This window comes from Mesoplodon densirostris, chromosome 16 (assembly GCF_025265405.1).
Source record: "Mesoplodon densirostris isolate mMesDen1 chromosome 16, mMesDen1 primary haplotype, whole genome shotgun sequence".
In the NCBI taxonomy this organism is placed as follows: domain Eukaryota; kingdom Metazoa; phylum Chordata; class Mammalia; order Artiodactyla; family Ziphiidae; genus Mesoplodon; species Mesoplodon densirostris.
In genome coordinates this window covers 23,617,286-23,636,993 of record NC_082676.1, presented here as the reverse complement: position 1 = coordinate 23,636,993, position 19,708 = coordinate 23,617,286, and the positions used below count along the sequence as shown (strand labels likewise).

At 51.9% G+C, this 19,708-nt stretch overlaps 1 protein-coding gene across 20 annotated transcripts in view; it reads left to right on the top strand.

The window, feature by feature from the left end:
- Window positions 1–19,708, top strand: part of EPB41L1 (erythrocyte membrane protein band 4.1 like 1) — a 142,424-nt gene that overhangs the window by 56,910 nt on the left and 65,806 nt on the right. Inside the window, exon 1 of one of the 20 annotated variants that reach the window (XM_060078312.1) lies at window positions 12,461–12,915. The exons of the other annotated variants lie outside the window; for them this stretch is intronic. The gene's annotated coding sequence lies outside the window, so the exon portion shown is untranslated. Of the gene's footprint in view, window positions 1–12,460; window positions 12,916–19,708 lie in introns of those variants that run through there. 20 annotated transcript variants of the gene reach the window in all.

The following is a 19,708-nucleotide window of genomic DNA, read 5'->3' as shown; positions in this document are numbered from 1 at the left end:
GACCAGATGATTTCTAAGAGATGCGGCACGGTACGGTGGTCAGAGCATATGCTTTGGTGTTAGACACACTTGTTCAAATCTCGTTCATTCCTTAGCTGAGTGTCTTTAGGCAAATTGCACCTCAGGTTCCTCATCTGTAAAATGGGGATGCTAGCTCCTGCTTCTCAGGGGTGGTTTTGAGCACTGCATAAAGTAAGTCTTTTGTGGCTAGTACTTATTACTGCTATTTTTAATATTAATATTCAGATGCGAAGATTCCATGTATTTCAAAAATGCAAAAGTAAATCGGAATTGACCAGAATTCAAACCCTAGAATTCAGCTTCTTTTTTTGTCCCAGTCAGCAGATAGTCAGGAGCTCAAGAAAAGGGTAGTATAGCCAGAGCCAGTGCTCCAAGTGTGGAGCTGGGAGCAGGCCCAGAGTGGGGGCCATGCAGGCTGATGCCATCCCCTCCTCTCCCTGCCCCTACCACACATGGGTGCCACAACCCCTATGAGAGGAGCCTGCTGGCTTCCCCCTCCCTCAGTGAGACAGGCCCAAGCTGGAGAGCCCAGAGGTGGAGAGAGGCGCCACAGGATGTCTCGTTGCTAGGAGACCCGACGAGGCAGCAAGGACCTGTTGCCAGAGCTGGAAGGGAATGATGGGCTGGTGTGGAGATGCAAGGCATGTGTCCCCAGAAGGGCTTTTGTGGGGTTCTGGGCAGGGGGTGGTGGTATAGCAACTGTGAGCTCAGCTGGGCAGAGGGGCTCTGTAGAATTCGGCTCCTTAGAAGTGGGCTCAGGGTAAACTGTTCAGTTCTTCCATTTAACTCCTTTTGTGTCAATCTCAGACCTGCATTTGTATCCTGACTTACTCTGTGACCTTTGTCAAAGGTTGTGCAGCTATACTTGCTGGGCCTCATCTGTACAATGGGTATAATGCTGCCTGCCTCACAAACCTTTGGGAGGGTTCAGTGAAATGTGTATAATAAAGTGCTCTATAAAAAGGAAGACAAGTATAAATGTGAAGGTTCACTACCACTCTTATCTTTATTATAATAATTATTATTTCTCTTACTGTAAAATGAGACACACTCTCTCTGGGATTGGACTGTCCCTGTCTGCATGCGATTCATGAACAGGGGGCCTTGGAGGAGGGGACTTCCAACTGTGGAGGCCTGTGTCAGGGGACTCTGGGGAATGGCTGGATGGGGCCCCCAGTTAGTGAAATCCCAGGGGGCAACTTGAGGAAGGCAGCAAAGTTCAAAGCCAGAGGGAGACTTGATAAGAGTGGTGGCTGAAGTCGGGGAGCTCTGCTGAGATTCCAGGAAGGGCTATGATGGTTCAGGCCAGAACCTGTGAGTGAGGTGAGGGTTATGGGCCTTTCTTGTTGCCTCTCTCATATAAATAATATATGTCCACACACATACACACAGCAGAAAATAAACAATGGAATAAAACCAAACCCAAACAAGCACAGAAGAAATTCCGCTATCATAAAACAATCCCTGGGAACATTATGTTTTGAATATTTCCTTCCAAGTTTTCTTTTTTCTAGGTATGCATGCACATACTTTATAGAAATTGGGTCACATGTCCCATATGCTTTAAAAAATTCTGTATTATGTTATGAGCGTTATTACATAGAATCATATAGCTCCATGACACTATATTTTAACAGCTGTATAGTATTTCAAGATATGTGTTATCACTATTTATATAAAATACCCACTATTTTTGGACATTTATATTAATTCCAAATTTCCACTTCACTCTGATATACAAGACTCCTGTATACAATAGACAAATGTTCTTTTGGCTACATCTTTGAGTATATCCACTGGTCTCACAGATAAATTCATAGAAGAGGAATTTCTGGATGAAAAGGTATGCACATTTTTAAGGCTTATCATGCACTTTTCCAAAGTGCCCTCCAGAGGGGACTTCCCTGGCAGTCCAGTGGTTAGGACTCTGCACTGTCACTGCCAAGGGCCCCTTTCCTCCAGAAAGATGAAACCAGTTGATGGCTGCATTGATACTATCCCAGTCTGCCTGGTTAATTGGGTGCCCATTCATAACCAGATTGCAGTGGTGTGGGAGTGGGTGGCTTACAGATAGACTGGGGAGGGGAAGAGGTATCAACAGCCACTCTGAAAGGACTTGTGCAGAGAGAGGCCTCTGGCACAGGCTGGGCTGGGCTGGGCTGGAAGAGGCTGTCGGTCTGGGTCGGCTGCACTAGCTCAAGCTGGGCGTCTTGCCCCTGGTGTGATCCTGGACTCGTGCTGGTGTGATCAGCATGGTCACCAATCCAAGGAATTTGTTCCAGAAGCCAGTGCAGCCTCTCTGGTCATGCTGACAGACGGGGACATTCACGTGGTGGGTAGTGATTCATCGGAGCTGGTGGTGGCAGTGGGAGCTCTGACAGAGTGGAACGGCTCTCACCCATCCTGTCACTCAGCCTCTCAAAATAACCCTCACCTGTTCCAAGAGGCCACACCCCCAGGTGTCTGGAGGTGCAGTCCCTTGGCTGTGGCTGTGCGAGGGAGGGCATGGGCGTGGCTCTGTGTGTGTGTGTTTTGGGGGGTTGGAGGTGGCATCTTGGAGCGCGTCTTTAGTGATTGGCATCTGAGGCAAGGATTTGGGGTGGGGGAACAAGAGGCAGGCCAGACTCCTCCTCTTCTACCTTCTCGTGGCCGGGGACAATCTGTCTACTCTTTGGGAAGTGCCAGAGACAGCTGGTGGGGCAGGGGTGTCTTTCAGGACTATGTGCTCTCTGCTGAGTCGGTGGGGACAGTGTGGAGAGACTGCCAAGGCCATATGACAAGGGGGGAGGTAGGCTCTTGGAGGGATGCATAGCATTTAGCCGATCAACAACTGAATCTTATGAAAGCCCATTTCACATCTCATCTTTTTGGTGAAACTTTTAACATAGGGTTCCTTTGAATTAGATACAAATATAGCTGACTTCTTATCATGAGGACTAGTGACCATCTAGCCAAGGTTTCTTAACTAAGTGTCCATGTACCCAAGGGGTGAACTATGCATGGGTTTCATGAGGTTTCTTGATGCCTGAAATCATAATAAGGTGTGTGTGTGTGTGTGTGCATGTGCATGTGTGTATGTGTGTGTGTCTGGATGTGTGCCCATGTGCATTTTTCTGGGAAAAGCTCTGCAGTTTTTATCGCATTTTCAAAGGAAACCATGACCCATAAAAGGTTAAGAACACACTAGTCCAACACCCTCACATTAGAGGCAAGAAAATTGAATCCAAAGAGGAAAATGACTGCCCGAGATCTCACAGCCAAGATCAGAAGCCAGGTTTATTGACACTGTCCTCCCTGGCTAGTTCCCCGAGTCAGGATTGAGCTACCTGCGGTAGACAGAACCCCAGGTGCCATTTCCTGTGCCCTTTTGGCTGGCATGGATCCGAAGGAAAAGGCTTGAGGCTTTCAATGGCAGTGGGCAGCTGGGTGCTCACCTCCAGACATCCTATTCCCAGGTGGTCTTGTAGGGGAAGACTCCCGGGGCATCTCCTGACCTGCTTCCTACCGGGACATCTTAGCTCAGGACATTAAATCTGCCCCTTTTGCCTTGACATTCTCCCCTGGTGGAAATGCTCCCTTGACACAGGAAGTGCCCCTGCCTTCCGGGAGAAGAACTGGCACTCTGGGCCTGGAGAAAAGTAAATGGTGGGATGGGGAGTGGGCCTAGGAATATCGTGTGATGGACAGGCAGGTAGAGACAGATGCTGGTCCATTGTCTGTGGGAGGAATTCAACTTTGTACCATAGGAGTATAGATGAAGTGGCCCATGAGGATTAAAAATAATTAACATTCATTGAGCACTTCCTATAGGCCAGGCACTCTTCTCAGACAAATACATGTATTAACTCTAATCCTTATAAGACTGAGGCACAAAGGAATTAAGCACAGCTAGTAAACAGCTGAGCCAAGACATGCAAGACATGGAGGCAGGTCTTCTGACTCCAGGGTGTAGAGGTGTAGAGTCTGGAACCAGAGTGGGCTCCTAGCCTCTATGCCGGGAGCATGCATCAGAATCAGGAGAGGGCTGATAAAAGCACAGGCTGCTGCTCTGAACCCCCAGTTTCTGACTTAGTAGATCTGGGATAGGGCCCGAGGATTTGCATACCAAGAAGTTCCTGGGTGATGCTGATGTTCCAGGGACCACACTTTGAGAACCATGGCTCTCTGCTTTCCTGCTTACTGATAGGAAGAGAGGAACCCAGGGAATAGACGTGGTTATTGATCTCACCTGGATTATTACAATGCCTGCCCTGGGTCCAGGCCTCTCTTACCTCCAGGTACCTACCCTTTACCGGGGACAAATTAATCTTCCTAAAGCCCAGCTCCGATCATGTCGCACCTCTGCTCAAAGTCTTCTGGATTTTCTGCTGTGTGTACCGGCGCTGTCCAGTAGAACTGTCTTTGGTGATGGAGATGTTCTACCTCTGCACTGTCCAATATGGTAACCATCAACCACACGTGGCTATGACTTTTACATTTTATCCCATTTTAACTAATTTAAATGTAAATAGTCACGTGTGGCTACTTGCTGGACAGTGCAGGAAACCCTTGGTGTGCCATCTGAGGCTCCCATTGGCACTATATGCCATTCCAGCTCCAGCCTCAACCTTTGGCATCCTTGGTTCTGGGTCATTCAAGGCCAGTTTCCTGGGAATTCCCTGGCAGTCCAGTGGTTAGGACTTGTCGCTTTCACTGCCGGGGCCTGGGTTCAATCCCTGGTTGGGGAACTAAGATCCCGCAAGCCATGAGGTGCGGCCAAAAAAAAAAAAAAAAAAAAAAGGCCAGTTTCCTGCATCTACCCTGTACTTCCCAACCCTGTGCCTCGTTTTATGCTATCTCCTCCATCTAGACCTGTCCTTCTGGCCTCCCTTTAATGCTCAACCTAAATGCTACCTCTGCCTTGAAACTTTCTTTGACACCTGCACCTCTCTCATTTCTTTCTCCTCTGAACTCCCAAAACATTTTTTCCCTTTCTGACAACCTTTAGTATTTTAGCCTTCTCTTGCGGTTGGCTGATATTGGTGTTTCTTCTCTTTCCTTAAACTTTCAGCTTCCAGAGAACGTGACCGTGTTTTCTAGTGAGCCCGCGCCCCCATCACAGGTCCCTCCAGGCACACAGAGGCGCCCAATAAATCCCACAAACCTTTGCCCTGGTGCCTTGGGGAAACAGAGATGGATAACGTGCCCTTCCTGTCTTTAAGCTGCCACAGGATCTGACGAGAGTCTGATTTGTGCCCAGGGAACCGCTGAAGCTGATGGTTAATTTGGGCAGAAAGATAAAAGCCACAGAGGGCCCAGGTGACCAGGAGAGTCCGGCAAGAGCCGCCCAAGCAGAAGGCTGGGTTTACATACACAGACGGCTTCTCTGCCCAGCCTGGCCTGGTGTGGGGAAATGGGAACATCCAGACGTGGCTGCCTGGCCATCTCATGAAGCTGGGGATTAACAGTGATGCAGCGGCTGGTCTAGCTGTCTGGGGCAGATGGGTGGATGAGGAGAGGATCGCAAAAACTGCAGAGCAGTGCCAGCTTCTGGAAGTTGAATATTGGCTAGGTGGCACCTGGGCTGGGAATGTAAGTGCAAGAAAATGTTTGTAGTCTGAGCAGCGGACAGACAGCAGGTGAAATTTTGCTGGTCTGGCTTGGGGGTTTATGAGTTCTTTAGGACAGTCCCTATTGAAATGGAAAGATGGTTGAAAAGAAAAAAAACAAAACCCAGCTTTCTAGCTTCAGACTGTAATACTAAGAGTATTTAACACCCCAAAAATCTCTAGCATAGATTCATCTCTGGGACAAAAACATTAAAAAAAAAAAACCTTATTGAAGTTATAATGTAAATGCAGAAAAGTACACAGATGATAAGTTTACACATATTTATGTAACTACTTCCCAGACAGGAACTAAAACATGGCCAGCATCTTTAGAGTAAATTTGTGTTAAATCAAATGTATGCAGGATTAATGGTGGACAAACAAGCTGTGGAGTCAGGCAAACCTAGAATTGAATCCTGGCCCCCTACCTACTAGCAATGTGACTTTGGACTAGTGGCTTATCTGCTGTGAGCTTCATTTCCTCCCCTGTAAAATCAAGGTGGAATATATAATCTCTGCCTTACAGAGAAGTAAGAAATTAAAAACTGAAAATGTACGCATATTGCTAGACACAGTGCCAGCACGTAGAGGGGTCCCAAAGGCTCTCTGCGATGCTGATGTTGATTGATGGTGTCGCTGCAGCATCTTCTGGCACAGGGGACCACAGACAAACACACATAGCCTTTCTCCTGTTGCCTCCCACTGCTCCCAGCCTCATTGTGATCCTTTGCAAGGTCTCTTCTGACTGCAAGGAATCTGTGATGCTGTGATGATGCAAACCTCAGCTGACACTTCAGGCACCCGATGGGAGGCTGGGTGGATGTCTGAATCCAGTGGGAACGTGGCCAGATCTTTTATGTTCAGGCCCCAGGAGTATGGTTCCCAGATGTCTTAGGGGAGGGCTGATTTCCCAGGGGCAGCAGGAGCATGGAGATCCATTAAGAAATATAGCCGAGGTGGAGTTTGGGTCAGCAGGACTCAGCGTCGGCAGGGTCCTGCCATCCTGGGTGAACTCCTGACTCTGGCTTTCTCCCTGGCCTCTGGCTCTGAGAGTGCAGATGTGTCCCCAGGGACACACACCATGCACATATTTTGAGCTGGGCACTGAGGGGAGCAGTTCACACACCCCAGGGCTGGAGGGCAGAGTGTAGGGGGCAGGGGAGAGGCCAAGAGGTTCCTTCTAGCTGGGAAGGCTTATTGTAAAGAGGAGGGGATCAGGAAGGACTTCCTGGAGGATGGCTGAAAGAATGACTGTGGGAAAGGGAAAGAGGGTCTCCAGGGAGAGAAAAGAACCCCTGCAAGGGCCCTGGGGGCCCAGAGCCATTCAGTCTGACTGAGCTTGCCCGCAGGGACCCTGAGGATGAGGCAGAAGAGGCAAGTGAGACCAGGCTGTGAAGGACTGCAGAGTCAGGCGGAGAGATTGGAGTTGCTTCATCAGAGAATGTGTGGCCACTGAAGGTTCTTCCCGCAAGGGAGCGGAGCGGGACCAGCTCCTCAGAATATGCACAGTCATCCGACCCACATTGTTTTTGGCCAAGGATAGTGGCCAAGTGTTCAAGCCACTAGAGTGGGCTGTGAGAGCCTCTGGGATGCGCAGCCCTGTGCAGGGGCCTGGCTGTGGGGGAAGTGCCAGGAGAGCGGGAGTGGGGAGGAGCGACGGAAAGGAAGGGACAGGCAAGGTTCCCACCGTTGACAAACTGCAGTCTTGTTGGAGAGGTCAGAGAGCCTCATCACAACTGAACCCCGAACTCAGAAGTAGAGACAAGAGATGTGTGGCCCAGCAGCCTAGAGGAGGGACAGACTGGGTGGCAGAGGCATGGAGGGTGAACTTCCTGGAGGAGGGGTGACCTTTGGAGGCTTTGGAGGGACTGAGGGTACCGCAGGGGCCTGCTAAGCCCTTCCTGGGTATTCTCTCATGTCATGGGAGCTTGAAGAGGTGGTGCTGATATTACCCCCATTGTACAGAGTTGGAAACTGAGGCTCAGAGAGGTTTAGGCCCTGCCCAAGGTCACACTGCTCCTGTACTATTAATGTAACTCCCCTGTCCCTGCCCCCGACCCCCTCCCCGGAGGTAACCATTGCCCCCAGGCTCTTCACCACACTAAGGATGGAAAAGCGCTTCGTGCTGTGTGACCCTCTGTGAAGCTTCGTCATCATTCCAGGCCAGAGTATGGCCGAAGGCAGGAGTGTGTAGTTCCCACGGTCTGGGCTGGAAGGTTTGAGGGGACAGCGAGGTCCCTGGGGACTGTAGTGCTTTGGGAGGCTTCTTGGAGGAGACTGAAGGAGAGGCGGTTGGGGCAGCTGGAGCCGGGAAGTCCCTGTCAGGTGGGCATTGCTGCCCATCCCTCCACCTACACCCGGCCACAGCTGCCCTGCAGGGCCTTCCAGAGAGCACCAAAGATCAGTGACAGCGGCCTTGTCAGGCAGAACTTCCCAGGCCTGTAGATCACGTTGATCTGGAAAGTTTGGCTCCGGTAACTTCCTCCACGAGCTGGCCCAGCTCTCAGCTACTGGGGCTGCAACACAGCCCACCCAGGCCTGGCTGCCCTCTGGGGCCAGCTCTCTTGCCCTGGCATACCTTCCTCCCCATGACCTTGCCTTTAACCCAGTTCGGTTTAGGTGTCCCCTCCTGCAGGAACCCTTTTCTGAGCCCCATGGGCTGGGCTAGGACCTCAGAGAATCTAAACCTGTGCTGACCAAAAGAAATATGTGAGCCACATATGTGATTTTAAATTTTCTGGTAGCCACGTAAAAAAAAAAAAAAGCCAGGGCCTCCCTGGTGGCGCAGTGGTTAAGAGTCCGCCTGCCGATGCAGGGGATACGGGTTCGTGCCCCGGTCTGGGAGGATCCCATATGCCGCGGAGCGGCTGGGCCCGTGATCCATGGCCGCTGGGCCTGCGCATCCGGAGCCTGTGCTCCGCAACGGGAGAGGCCGCGGCAGTGAGAGGCACGCATACCGCAAAAAGAAAAAAAAAAAAAAAAGCCAAAAGAAACAGGTAAAATTATTCTAATGATATATTTTATTAAACCTAATACATCCAAAATATTATAATTGCAACACAAAAGTTATTAAGGAGATACAGTACATTTCTTTTATTAAATCTTCAAAATCTAGGGACTTCCCTGGTGGTCCAGTGGTTAAGACTCCAAGCTTCCACTGCAGGGGGTACGGGTTCAATACCTGGTCAGGGAACTAGGATCCTGCATGATGCTGCACAGCGTGGCCTAAAATAAATAAATAAATAAATAAATAAATAAATAATAATTAATAAATCTTTAAACTCTAGTGTGAATTTTACACTTACAGCACATCTCAACGTACACGAACCACATTTCAAGTGCTCAGAAGCCATATGTGAGTAGTGGCTATCTGATGGGTCAGCAGAGCCTTAGAGGCAGGGAGAAAAGCATAAGGGTTGAAGCTCAGTGCTTGGCATCAGACAGATCTGGCAGTCACATCCTGGCCCTGCCATTTATTAGCTGGGTGAACTCTGGGAAGTCATTAACCCCGAGCCTCAGTGACTCCAGCTATGAAAGGAGTTAATAATTTCGATGCCAGAGAATTGTTCTATGGATTAAACAAATGTGTGGCTGGGGCCAGGCACAGAGCTAGTACTCAGAAAGTGGTGGTGATTCATCTTACAGTACCCTCTGATGTGCCGGTTTGTGTGCCTTTCTCCGCCACTGGACTGACGGGAATTCAAGGACAGAGGCTACCCAATTCCTCTTGCCCTCCCCAGGCTCAGTGTGCACATCACTGATTGCTGAATGAAAGAGTAAATCCTTGCACTACGAGTGCTTGCCACCCCACCCTGCCGACCCAGGAATCAAGGGGCCCCTGGTGTTCGGGAGTCGTGAGACCATTGACTACCTGGGGTGACCTTGGCAAGGTGCTGCTTTGCTCTGGCCTTGGTTTCCTCATCTGAAAGATAAAAGGGGAGGGGTGGGAGGGGCCTGCCGGAGTATTTTGTTTGGTCTCTGCCCCACCAGTGGCCTTGGGGGACTGTAGCGGACACCATGTGTTTTGCCTTCCCAGCTGAGGGAGAGCATCACTTCCATCCTCTTCCTGGCTTTCCTGTATCCTAGCACTTTTGCACCATCAAGTACCCTCCAGTTAAAATTTAAGAAGAAAGACTTTCTCCTGCTCCCCAGGCAGACCCGAGAGGGGATGAGGGGTCCTGTCCTTTCTCTTCTGCCAGCATCTGCTAACCCATCACAGCAACTCAGCGACAGAAGCAGGGCAGGAAGAATCTCTCCCACTTTATGGGTGAGAAAACTGAAGCTCGGAGAGGTCAAATCATCTACCCAAGTAACACAGAAAGCAGTGGCAGAGTCAGGGCTGGAAGAGCCCCTCTTTACAGGGTGTGGGGTGGAGGCTCCTCATCCTCCACCTGGGGCCCTAGCATTTCTCCATGGGGGCTTTCACAAGATGTGGTTCTGGGTTGGTCCTGTGCCTCAGTTTCCCTGCCCTGGGAATGAAGGCAGCCAAGTAACTGGGGTAGTGATTTCAACTGATGCCTACAGGGGGCCGTGTGTTCTTCAGAGAGTTCCCCCACCCCCCTGCCCCACCACAATCAGATTTCTCTGGAAAAGGTTATTGTGGGGTGAAGTGGAAGATGTCTGGTCCAGAGAGTCAGTGTTACTGTGCAAGTGTGACCTTGGACAAGTCACTCACCGCTCTGGACCTCAGACCGCCTGTTTATAAAATGGGGGTGGGTGGGTGACAGTATGTCACAAGATGTGAGGCTGGAACATGAAAGTCCTTTGCAAACTAGAAAGTGCTAATAGAAATGTTAGCCAATAATAATAATAGAAAGAGAAATAATGATAACAGTAGAAGCAGCCCAGTTTTCTGTGTGGTCCCACTGACCTGAAGGGAATTGGGCCCTTCCGGTATAAAACCAGAAGAATGTTCTGCCTTAGTTTTTGGAATGTAGCCTGGATTCTTCTGGGAAAGTGAGAGGCTCCATCTAGCTGAGGAGGGTGGGAAAGTGGTCCTGCCCCAGGGGAGGGAGGGGAAGGCTCGTGCCTGGGGAAAGAAAGGAAGGGGAGGAGGGTTGAGGGAAGGAGAGTTGAGCTACTCTGGCTGGGCAGCTCGGTCCTGCCCACAGGAACCCAGGGTTGGGAAAGGCAGCAAGCAGAGGAGGCTAAGAATCAATTTGGAATAAAAATACTTGAAGCAGGCAGTCAGAAATCTCTTAACAGATGTGTGTATGAAACAATAAGTTCATCTGGTGTTAACTCCTAAGTTTTACTGGTCCTTTCACTCATTCATTTGAATAAATGTGTGGTGAATTGAACTCAAGCAGAGCACCGCAGGGTGGCAAAGTGACTTGCCCAAGGCCATACTCCTGAGGGCCTGGGGAGTTCCTGGGAAGAACTGAATTTTGGAAGCTGGGGAGCAAAAAGTCCAAAGGCAAAGAAGAACGTCTACCGGGAAGTCCGCCCAGCAGGACTCTGGTCCTTTTGGGAATTGGCCCTGTGCTGGTTTGTCATCTTCCTGTCTCCTGTCTGGAGGGAGGGCATGTTCTCTAGGACTGGGAGGATCTGGTTTCCTTCGGCTCTCTCCTCTCTGACCACCCCTGAGCCTAGTGGGCAGCAGAGAGAGTGAAGGCACCGGAAGCTGTGTCTTGGGAACATCTGGTGAAGGAGTGCGTGACGTTTAACTTGGAGAAGAGAAGGCTTGATTCGGGGGTGGGGAGAAGGGACATGGTTGCTATCTTGGGTTCTCTGAGGGGGGCTGGGGAGAGGGCATAGCCTCGTTCTGTGGAGGCCCTAGGGTTGGTACTAGGACCTGGGGTGGAAGGTCACTGTGATGGAGCATCCACCCTGGGAGAGAGGAGTGGAGGGAGGGGGCTGCCTGCTGCTCAAGTGTGGGAGTTCAGATGGATACTGGTGAGGCTGACACTGAAGGAAATGCAGCCTGCCATGGGGAGGGGGTGGTGGCGTCCCAGCTTTGGACCTCTGTAATTTCCAGTGTGGTGGACTCTGCAGTGCCTAGAACAGTGGCTGGCACATAGTAGGTCCTCAGGAATGATTTGAAGAATGAAAGAATAGACGTGTATGCCTGGGATGGTGGCGGTGCTGGCTAGGGAGTAGGGGTCATGTGGCCTGCAAATGCTGACCCATGGGCAGAAATCTTTGGGGATCATGTTGTGGGTTACACAACCATCTCTCAGGACTTCCCCACAAACTGGGAACCCTAGAGATAGGTACATCCACCCTTTCTTTCACTGTTGGCAAAGTGAGGTCCAGAGCAGGATAGCAGTGTGCCCACAGGTACTGGGTGACCCATGACAGAGCTGGACTAGAGCCCAGGCCATTGGAGGTCCTCGCTGTGGATCTCCTAAGTTGGTCTGGAGGGCTTTCTGAGACAGCGCTCCTGGAGGGAGGAGCAGGGCTTCACTTGGTTTTGAGCCAGGACCTCAGTGCCACAGGCCAGCTGGCCACCCCCCAAGCCCACCTTCCTGGAGCCTGGATGCACATCCAGAAACATCTGTACACGGGCCCACTCCCCGCTGTTACACTTACGGTCATTGTCACCGAAGCACATATGAACAAATGCACACATACACACACGGGATCCCAGGAGACATTTGCATGACCTCCTCCCGGGTCGGGGAGGAGCGCTGAGTCCCAGGGAAGTTCTGACCCGAGCTCTGAGCTACAGGGGAGGTGAGGGTATTCGGCTGGGCTCGGTGGGCTGAGGCTGAGTCACCCCTTCTGAGTCAGGGATCCTCTCCTCTTCCTCTCCCCTCCGCCCCCACCCTCCCCCGCCGAGCCCCCAACAGGGGTTGGCCCGAGCGGGGACAGGGGCTGTCCAAGGCCAGGGCGGGGTCAGCGGAGGCGCCGGGCTTGGCTGCTGATGCACAGTCCCGCGGTGGTCGGGTAACTGCCGCTGTGGCAGCGCCCGGGAGGAGGTGGCCTGGGAGCCTGAGAGAGAGGGAGAGGGAGACCGGCAGGGAGGAGGCGGAGGCAGGGGCAGGGCCGCCGCGAGGGAGCAGGCAGGCGCGCGGCGGCTGCCCCAGGGCTGGGCGCAGAGGCCGGGCGGGGGCGGGGACTGGCCGCGCGACGGGCGCCAGGCCCGGGGCTATAGGCACGGTGCCCAGCCCCCGGCGCACGCCGAGCCGCCGCCGCCGCTGCTGCAGTCGGCATCCATCAGCGGGCGGGGGTGTCGCGGACCAGGCTGCTCCGCAGAGCCCAACGCGGCCCGGCGCGCCCGCCCCGCCCCGCGGCCTGCCGGCCCGCAGGAACCGAGGGGGCGCCCCCCTCCCAGCCTGCCCGAGATGGGGACCCCCAGGCCCAGGTAGGCATGTGCGGGGGATCAGGTGGCACGGGGGGCTAGGGGCTCGGTACCCGGAGGCCCAGCCTCCAGCCCTGGGGGAGGTCGGGACCGACCGGCAGGAACTGAGTTTGCAGGCTCTTGGCCCTCCGACCAGTGCGGGGGAGGTCCTTGCTGTTCCTCCCCACCTCCCAGGTCTGCAGCCTCCCCGAGGCCTGGAGAGAGAGGTGGGCAGGCGAGGGGGCTGACGCTTGCTGTAGGGATGAACGATTGTGCTGGGTGCTGGGCTGGCCCGCTCCGTCCTCCGAGACCACTCCTGCCGCCGCCGTGGAGGCCGAGAGTGCTCTGGATGTCTCCGTCCAGGCTTCCGATGCTGCAGGACAGTCTCTTGGCTGAAGATTGGGGTGCTGGGGAGCTCTCGCCCTCACCCTCACCCTCTGGTTACAGTCCTTTCCCCACTCGGGGCTCACTTCCCATCCCACCTCCCTTCCGAGTCTCCCAAAGCTGGGGGGATAGAACTTAGCCCTAGGACCACTGAGGTTCTGGCCTGGTGTTGTCCTGACCAGAGGCTTCCCCTACCCGTTAGAGGGAGAGGACTTGTGGGTCCCAGTTGTGTCTGGCACCTTCACACTTGGGGACATCCAAGGCCCCAAGAGGCTGGGATCTTGAGGGCAGGCATGGTTGTGGTGGCGAGTGACTACAGCCGTCAGGGTACTTACCAGATGCTAAGGCCACTGTCTGGCAGAGCTATGGCTGGGGGTGGTCCCTGGGGACAGTAGGAGGCTGGATAAGGACACGGAAGGAGTTCTGAGGATAGTGGTCTCCTTTGCGGCACCGGCCGTGGTCCTTGCTTCCCAGCTCCCACCCCCACCCCCTCTCCCCCCGCCAGGGCTCTGAGAACGCATTGGTGAGGGAGAGACACTGCTGTGTGTTCCTGCCTTCACTTCTGGATCCTTATATCGCCTCCTCTGCACCCAGAGGTGGGAGTGTAAGAGGGCTGGGTTTAGGACCTCTCTGAGGCCCTGTGGGGTTCAGCTGCTCTATCTCTCCACCACCTCCCAGCATTAGGAATCTTCCAGATTCAGTAGCAGCTGGGCCAGGTTGAGAGCTAGGGACGCGACTGATGCCCTCAGCAGCTCCTGGAAGAATCGGTGCTGCCTGTCCCGGACAAGGGTGTGGAGAAGAGAGGCGACTGTGTGCCCGCCTGCCCACCCATTCCTCCATATGGAGCCTGCGGCAGTGGCGGCCTGTGCCAGCCTCCTCTCTGAGCCACTGTGGCCCAGGGAGGCTCTGCCAGCTCCATGCAGAGATGAAGCTGGCTTCTGCTGGCCAGTCTGAGGTCATGCCTGCCTGCTGACCCCATGTACCAGGTTTGTGTGTGTGCAGAGCATGGTTCCTTGAGGGGCCCCTCAAGGCAATCCTGGAGGAGATCAGTGCAGGGGGCATTATTCCTATTAGACCCTTCCTGGGCCACATGGCCATTCCCTGGGCCCAGTTCTGTGAACGTCATGCAGGACTGCTTCCCAGAACCGGCATGAGTGGAATACTTGGTCCTGTAGTCCTCACTCAGTAAATATTGAAACGTTGAATGAGGCCTAGAGAGGAAAAATGACTTGTCCAAGGTCACAGGCAACTGGGTGAGAGAGCCAGCACTAATGTACCCAGCTCTTCTAACTGGTTTGGGGTTTTTGCAGCCCAAATGCCTGCTTCTCTGCTGCTGTGGCTGTTCCATACACAGGACTCTGATGGGCTGGGCATTATAGCCTGGAGCCTGAGTCTACCTCTTAGGAGGGGCCTTACATTGGTCTCCCAGCCCTTAACCCCCAGAAGGTGAGAAGGAAAGGTCAGGCTGCCTCACAGATAATGGGCCAGGGCTGAGGCATAGGTGGCTGGTAGCCCTGGTCCCTCTTGGGAGTATCCAGAGCCAAGAGGATGCTGGTGCTCAGGCAAGTTCTGGGCCTGAGCATGCGGGGGCAGTAGAGAGGGTCTCCTTACTAGGCCGGCTGAGGTAGGAGGTGCCTCTGTGTTCGCTCCAGCATGGGTGTCCTTGTGAGCCTCTTGAGCTTCTGTGTCCCCATTTATAAAAAAAAAAGGATAATAATCTTTATCTGGAGTAATACCAATGATTACACAATCAGAGTGAGGACATTTATTGAGCACTTACTGTATGCCATGCACTGGGACAATAAGTGCTTTGCATTATCTCACAGCAACCCTGACAAGTAGGTGCTATTATTATCTTCTTTTTACAGATGAGTAACTAAGGCTCAGAGAGATCTTGTTACCTGCCTGAGGTTACACAGCTGGAAAGTGTGTGGTTGAGTCCAGAACCCCTCTCTCTACCATGGCATTGTACCTGGGGCAGTGTCTGGGAATACCAGGTTGGTGTCCAGCAGAGCCAGACACCTGATGTGCCAGGGCTGGTCCAGGTGGAGAGGTCTACGTGTTGGATCTTGCGAGGCAAGGGTGGCTCTGTGGCCCGAGTGCTCCTGTGCTCCTGAGGGGTAGGGGCAGAGAGGTACTGGCTGGGAGCCTGAGAGAGGTGTTGGCTGTGGCTTTCTGCTTCCCGGCCAGGATCCCCCGGAAGTGGGGAATGCTCTGGACTCCCTGCTCCCATTGGCTATGAGGGAAGGCTGATTGGCTCTGAGGGTGGTTGGCCCTGACACTCACCCCTGCCACATTTGATAGGAACCCAATGACCAGAAAATATAAGGGAGGGAATGCAGGAGCACCAGCTGGGACTGCGAAGAGGAGGTTCTGAGGGAAGGAGACGGGAGCGTGGGTGGGCCGGTGGGGGTGGGAGCACGCTGGCACTGCTTCCTTTGTGGGCGGGAGGCTTGTGGGTAAGAATAGTCACAGCCAACATTTATCGAGCACTTACTACATGCCAGGCACCTGCTTTAAGGGCTTAGCTCATACAGTCTTCACAAAACCCTTTGAGGTAGGAACTCTTCTTCCTCCCATTTTACAGATTGAGGGAACTGAGGCTTAGCAAAGAAAAGACAGTTGCTCAAGGTCACACAGCTCGGTTGTTGGGGAGCCAGGATTCAAATCTAGGCAGTGTGAGTCAGAGCCACATTCCTGATGGCAGTGCGAGCCGCCCACAGTTTCTTCTCAGAGGTCATACTCACTTTTGTTCAATTTGAAAAATATTCCCTGAGTACCTCCTGCAGGTCATATACGGCCTCTGGGGAAGCATCCTCTCCTCCAGGGTCTCCCAGTCTAGCCTAGAGAGACACGGACATGACACAGGGGAGGTAAAGGAGGTGCTATGGCCTATCTCAGCGTGGATTCCTATTCTGGTGATCAGGGGAGGCTTCAAGGAGATTGGGGCCTTTGTGCTGGGCACCAAAGGCCAAGTGGAATTTTGATAACTATGGGGGTAAGGGCACCCACTCCCCTGGATCAGAGGGGAGGGAAATAAGGGTGTCTTTGAAGAATGGGCAGTCTGGTGTGCATGCAGCAGATGGTGCAGGGAGCTGGGGGTGCTGGGAGGTGACTCAGAAAGTCAGCTTGTGTTTGGGTCTTTGTCAAAGCTCTGGAATCTGCCGGACCTGAGCTCTAGTCCCAGCTCCACTGTGTACTAGCCACGTGCCCTCGAGCTATCACTTAGCTGATCTGAGCCTCGGCTTCCTCATCTGTCAAATGTGGACAAACACACCTATCTGACTGAGACCACGTTAGGGTTGTTATATAAAGGACCTAGAGCAGTGCTGGCACACCACAGGGGCTCAGCTAACATCAGTTCCCTCCCCCTTTAGTCTCTCTCAAATGTCAGACAAAGGTGTTTCCACTTGACAAGGAGCCTGGAGGCTGCCGGAACCTTTGCGGGTATTTGGTCTGCACGGGGCACGCGTTTGGGGCATGACAGAACCATGTCTGGGGAGGTCCCTTTGGCAACTGTAAGGACCATAAGTAACGGGTGGGCTTGGCCTTGCAGGAAAAACATCTGCACTGTGGACCTCAAGGGCTGGCGAGGAAGGAAGGTGGAAACCGCACTGAGATGTCCCCTGGAGTGGTTGGGGGAGGAGCAGGTTGGGGTGGGGGGCATGCATTTGGTTTGCAGCCTCATGAATTTAAGATGAAGGACTGGTCTCCCTTCAGTCATTCCAAAGGTTGTGCAGCGTCTTTGTGCATCTGGTTTTTTTTTTTTTTTTTTCTTTTTGCACAATTTCCTTTGGATGAATCCCCATCAGACTTCTCCCATAATAGTAGCAAATTGGGACTAAGTGCCCGACAACAGGAAGATGATTGAGAACGTTTGGGAACATCCAGTGGATAAAATAATATGCAGCCGCGAACAGCCACAGAAATATTTATGGAGTTGTGCACTTGTGAAGCTCCTTTGCATCCTTTCTTCATTTCATTTCATGTCCCTGTGACAGAGGCGGGACGGGGGTTAGAGCTTTCCCGTGCATGAAGAGATTCAGGCTAGGCTCTCATCTCTTTGAGGGCAGCGTTCATGTTTTCTTCATTGTTCTGTCTTCGGCGTGTGGCTAAGTGATGTGCAAATGCTTGTCTGGTGAAAGAATTGATTGAGTGGACAAATCAGAGGGGAAGTGACTTGTCCAAGGTCATGCAAGTAGGAAGACCCAGGACCTGGGTCTCCTCATCCCTACTTGCTGCATTCTTCTCACTCACCACTCAGTACCTGGGAGGGGAGTAAGATGGAGAGGTTCGCAGCGAGGACTGTGGACAGACCAGGGTTTAAGTCTAGTTTCTGTCCTTACTGACTGTGAGATCTTGGCAAATCAGTTCATCTTCTTAAGCCTCAGTTTCCCCATCTGTAATATGGATTGTCCAAGTACCTGCTTTTAAGCTTGTCGTGAAGACTAAGTGATTTTAGGCATGTAAAATTCTTAGCAAGGGAATTCTAGCACATTCTAGCACACAGTGAAGCACCCACGAATGTTAGCTGTGTGATAATGATGATATAATAATGTGGAAATATTTCTGATACAATTAAAGTTTTTTGTTTTTTGTTTGTTTGTTTTGGCCACGCCGTGTAGCATGCGGGATCTTAGTTCCCCGACCAGGGATCAAACCCGTGCCCCCTGCAGTGGAAGCTCAGAGTCTTAACCATTGGACCGCCAGGGAAGTCCCTCCTATACAACGAATGTTAAATAGAAAGAAACCCATAAAACTGTGAGCACTCAGATTAAAGTGGTATAAAATTAGGTCTGACCATAGATACAGATTGGAAGAGAACAGGCAGAAATGGCATTACAGCAGGTACTGTGGGAAGTAAATGACTAACCCAAACAAACCTTTTTTTAAAAAATATTATATTTACTTTTTCTTTCTTTTTTAAACCAGAATTTAAGGCCACATTTCCACTTTTATGAATTTATTTATTTATTTATTTTTGGCTGCGTTGGGTCTTTGTTGCTGCACGTGGGCTTTCTCTAGTTGTGTTCTCTAGTTGCGGCAAGCAGGGGCTACTCTTCGTTGCGGTGCGCGGGCTTCTCATTGCGATGGCTTCTCTTGTTGCGAGCACGGTCTCTAGGCGCACGGGCTTCAGTAGTTGTGGCTCGTGGGCTCTAGAGTGCAGGCTTAGTAGTTGTGGCGCACGGGCTTAGTTGCTCCACGGCATGTGGGATCTTCCCGGACCAGGGCTCGAACCCATGTCCCCTTCATTGGCAGGCGGATTCTCAACCACTGTGCCACCAGGGAAGCCCCCTTTTTCTTTCATTTTAATTACAAAAGATTTATGTGAAGAATCCTAATAATTCAGAAGCATATTCTCTCCGTGGCTCCCCAACCAAAATCCTTTTCTCCAGAAGTAGCCAATGATAACAGTGTGATACGGGTCCTTCCGGAACTTTTTTCTATGCCTACATAAACATACAAACCAGAATGGGACCATAACTTACATTATTGTTTTACAATGTACATTTTTTCATTCTATATGCTGACATCTTTCCCTGTCAGTGTATATGAAATCCATCTCAAAAATGTTCACAATAGATATGTAATACTTTTGTAATTCATTTTTCTTTTTAAAAAATTTATTTATTTATTTATTTATTTTTGGCTATATTGGGTTTTCGTTGCTGCATGCAGGCTCTCCCCAGTTGCGGCGAGCGGGGGCCACTCTTCTTTGCAGTGTGCGGGCTTCTCATTGCGGCGGCTTCTCTTGTTGCGGAGCTCAGGCTCTAGGCCTGAGGGCTTCAGTATTTGTGGCACGTGGGCTCAGTAGTTGTGGCTCGTGGGCTCAGTTGTTGTGGCTTGCGGGCTCTGGAGCGCAGGCTCAGTAGTTGTGGTGTACAGGCTTAGTTGCTCCGCGTCATGTGAGATCCTCCCGGACCAGGGCTTGAATCCCTATCCCCTGCATTGGCAGGCGGATTCCTAACCATTGTGCCACCAAGGAAGCCTCTGTAATTCATTTTTCAATGGATAAATCCTAGTTCATTTGGCCATCAACAGGGGGTTGATGGACATGTAAAGTTGTTTCCAATTTTACTCTATTCTAAATAACGCTGACAATGAACTTTCCTAGTGTTTAAACAAAATCAAGTGAGAGAGATTCAGAAACTGCGAGATCACGAAGCGTTGCCAAGGAAGGTCTGCTGCTTCTCCTGTCTTCTTTCCCCTCCTCGCCTCCCTTCTCAGCGGAGCCTGGAACCCGAGGGGGCAAGGACGCTGCTCCAAAGCCCATGTTTGTAACTTCAGCTCCGTGCTCCCTCTCACCAACTGCCAACTGGTGAGGTCCAAGCGAATGATGATAATAAACGGATCCTTTAGATTGTAAAGCACCCTGCACGTGGGAGGGGTTGATACTGCTGTTATTATTTCTACATCCAGAGCAACGGTAGCT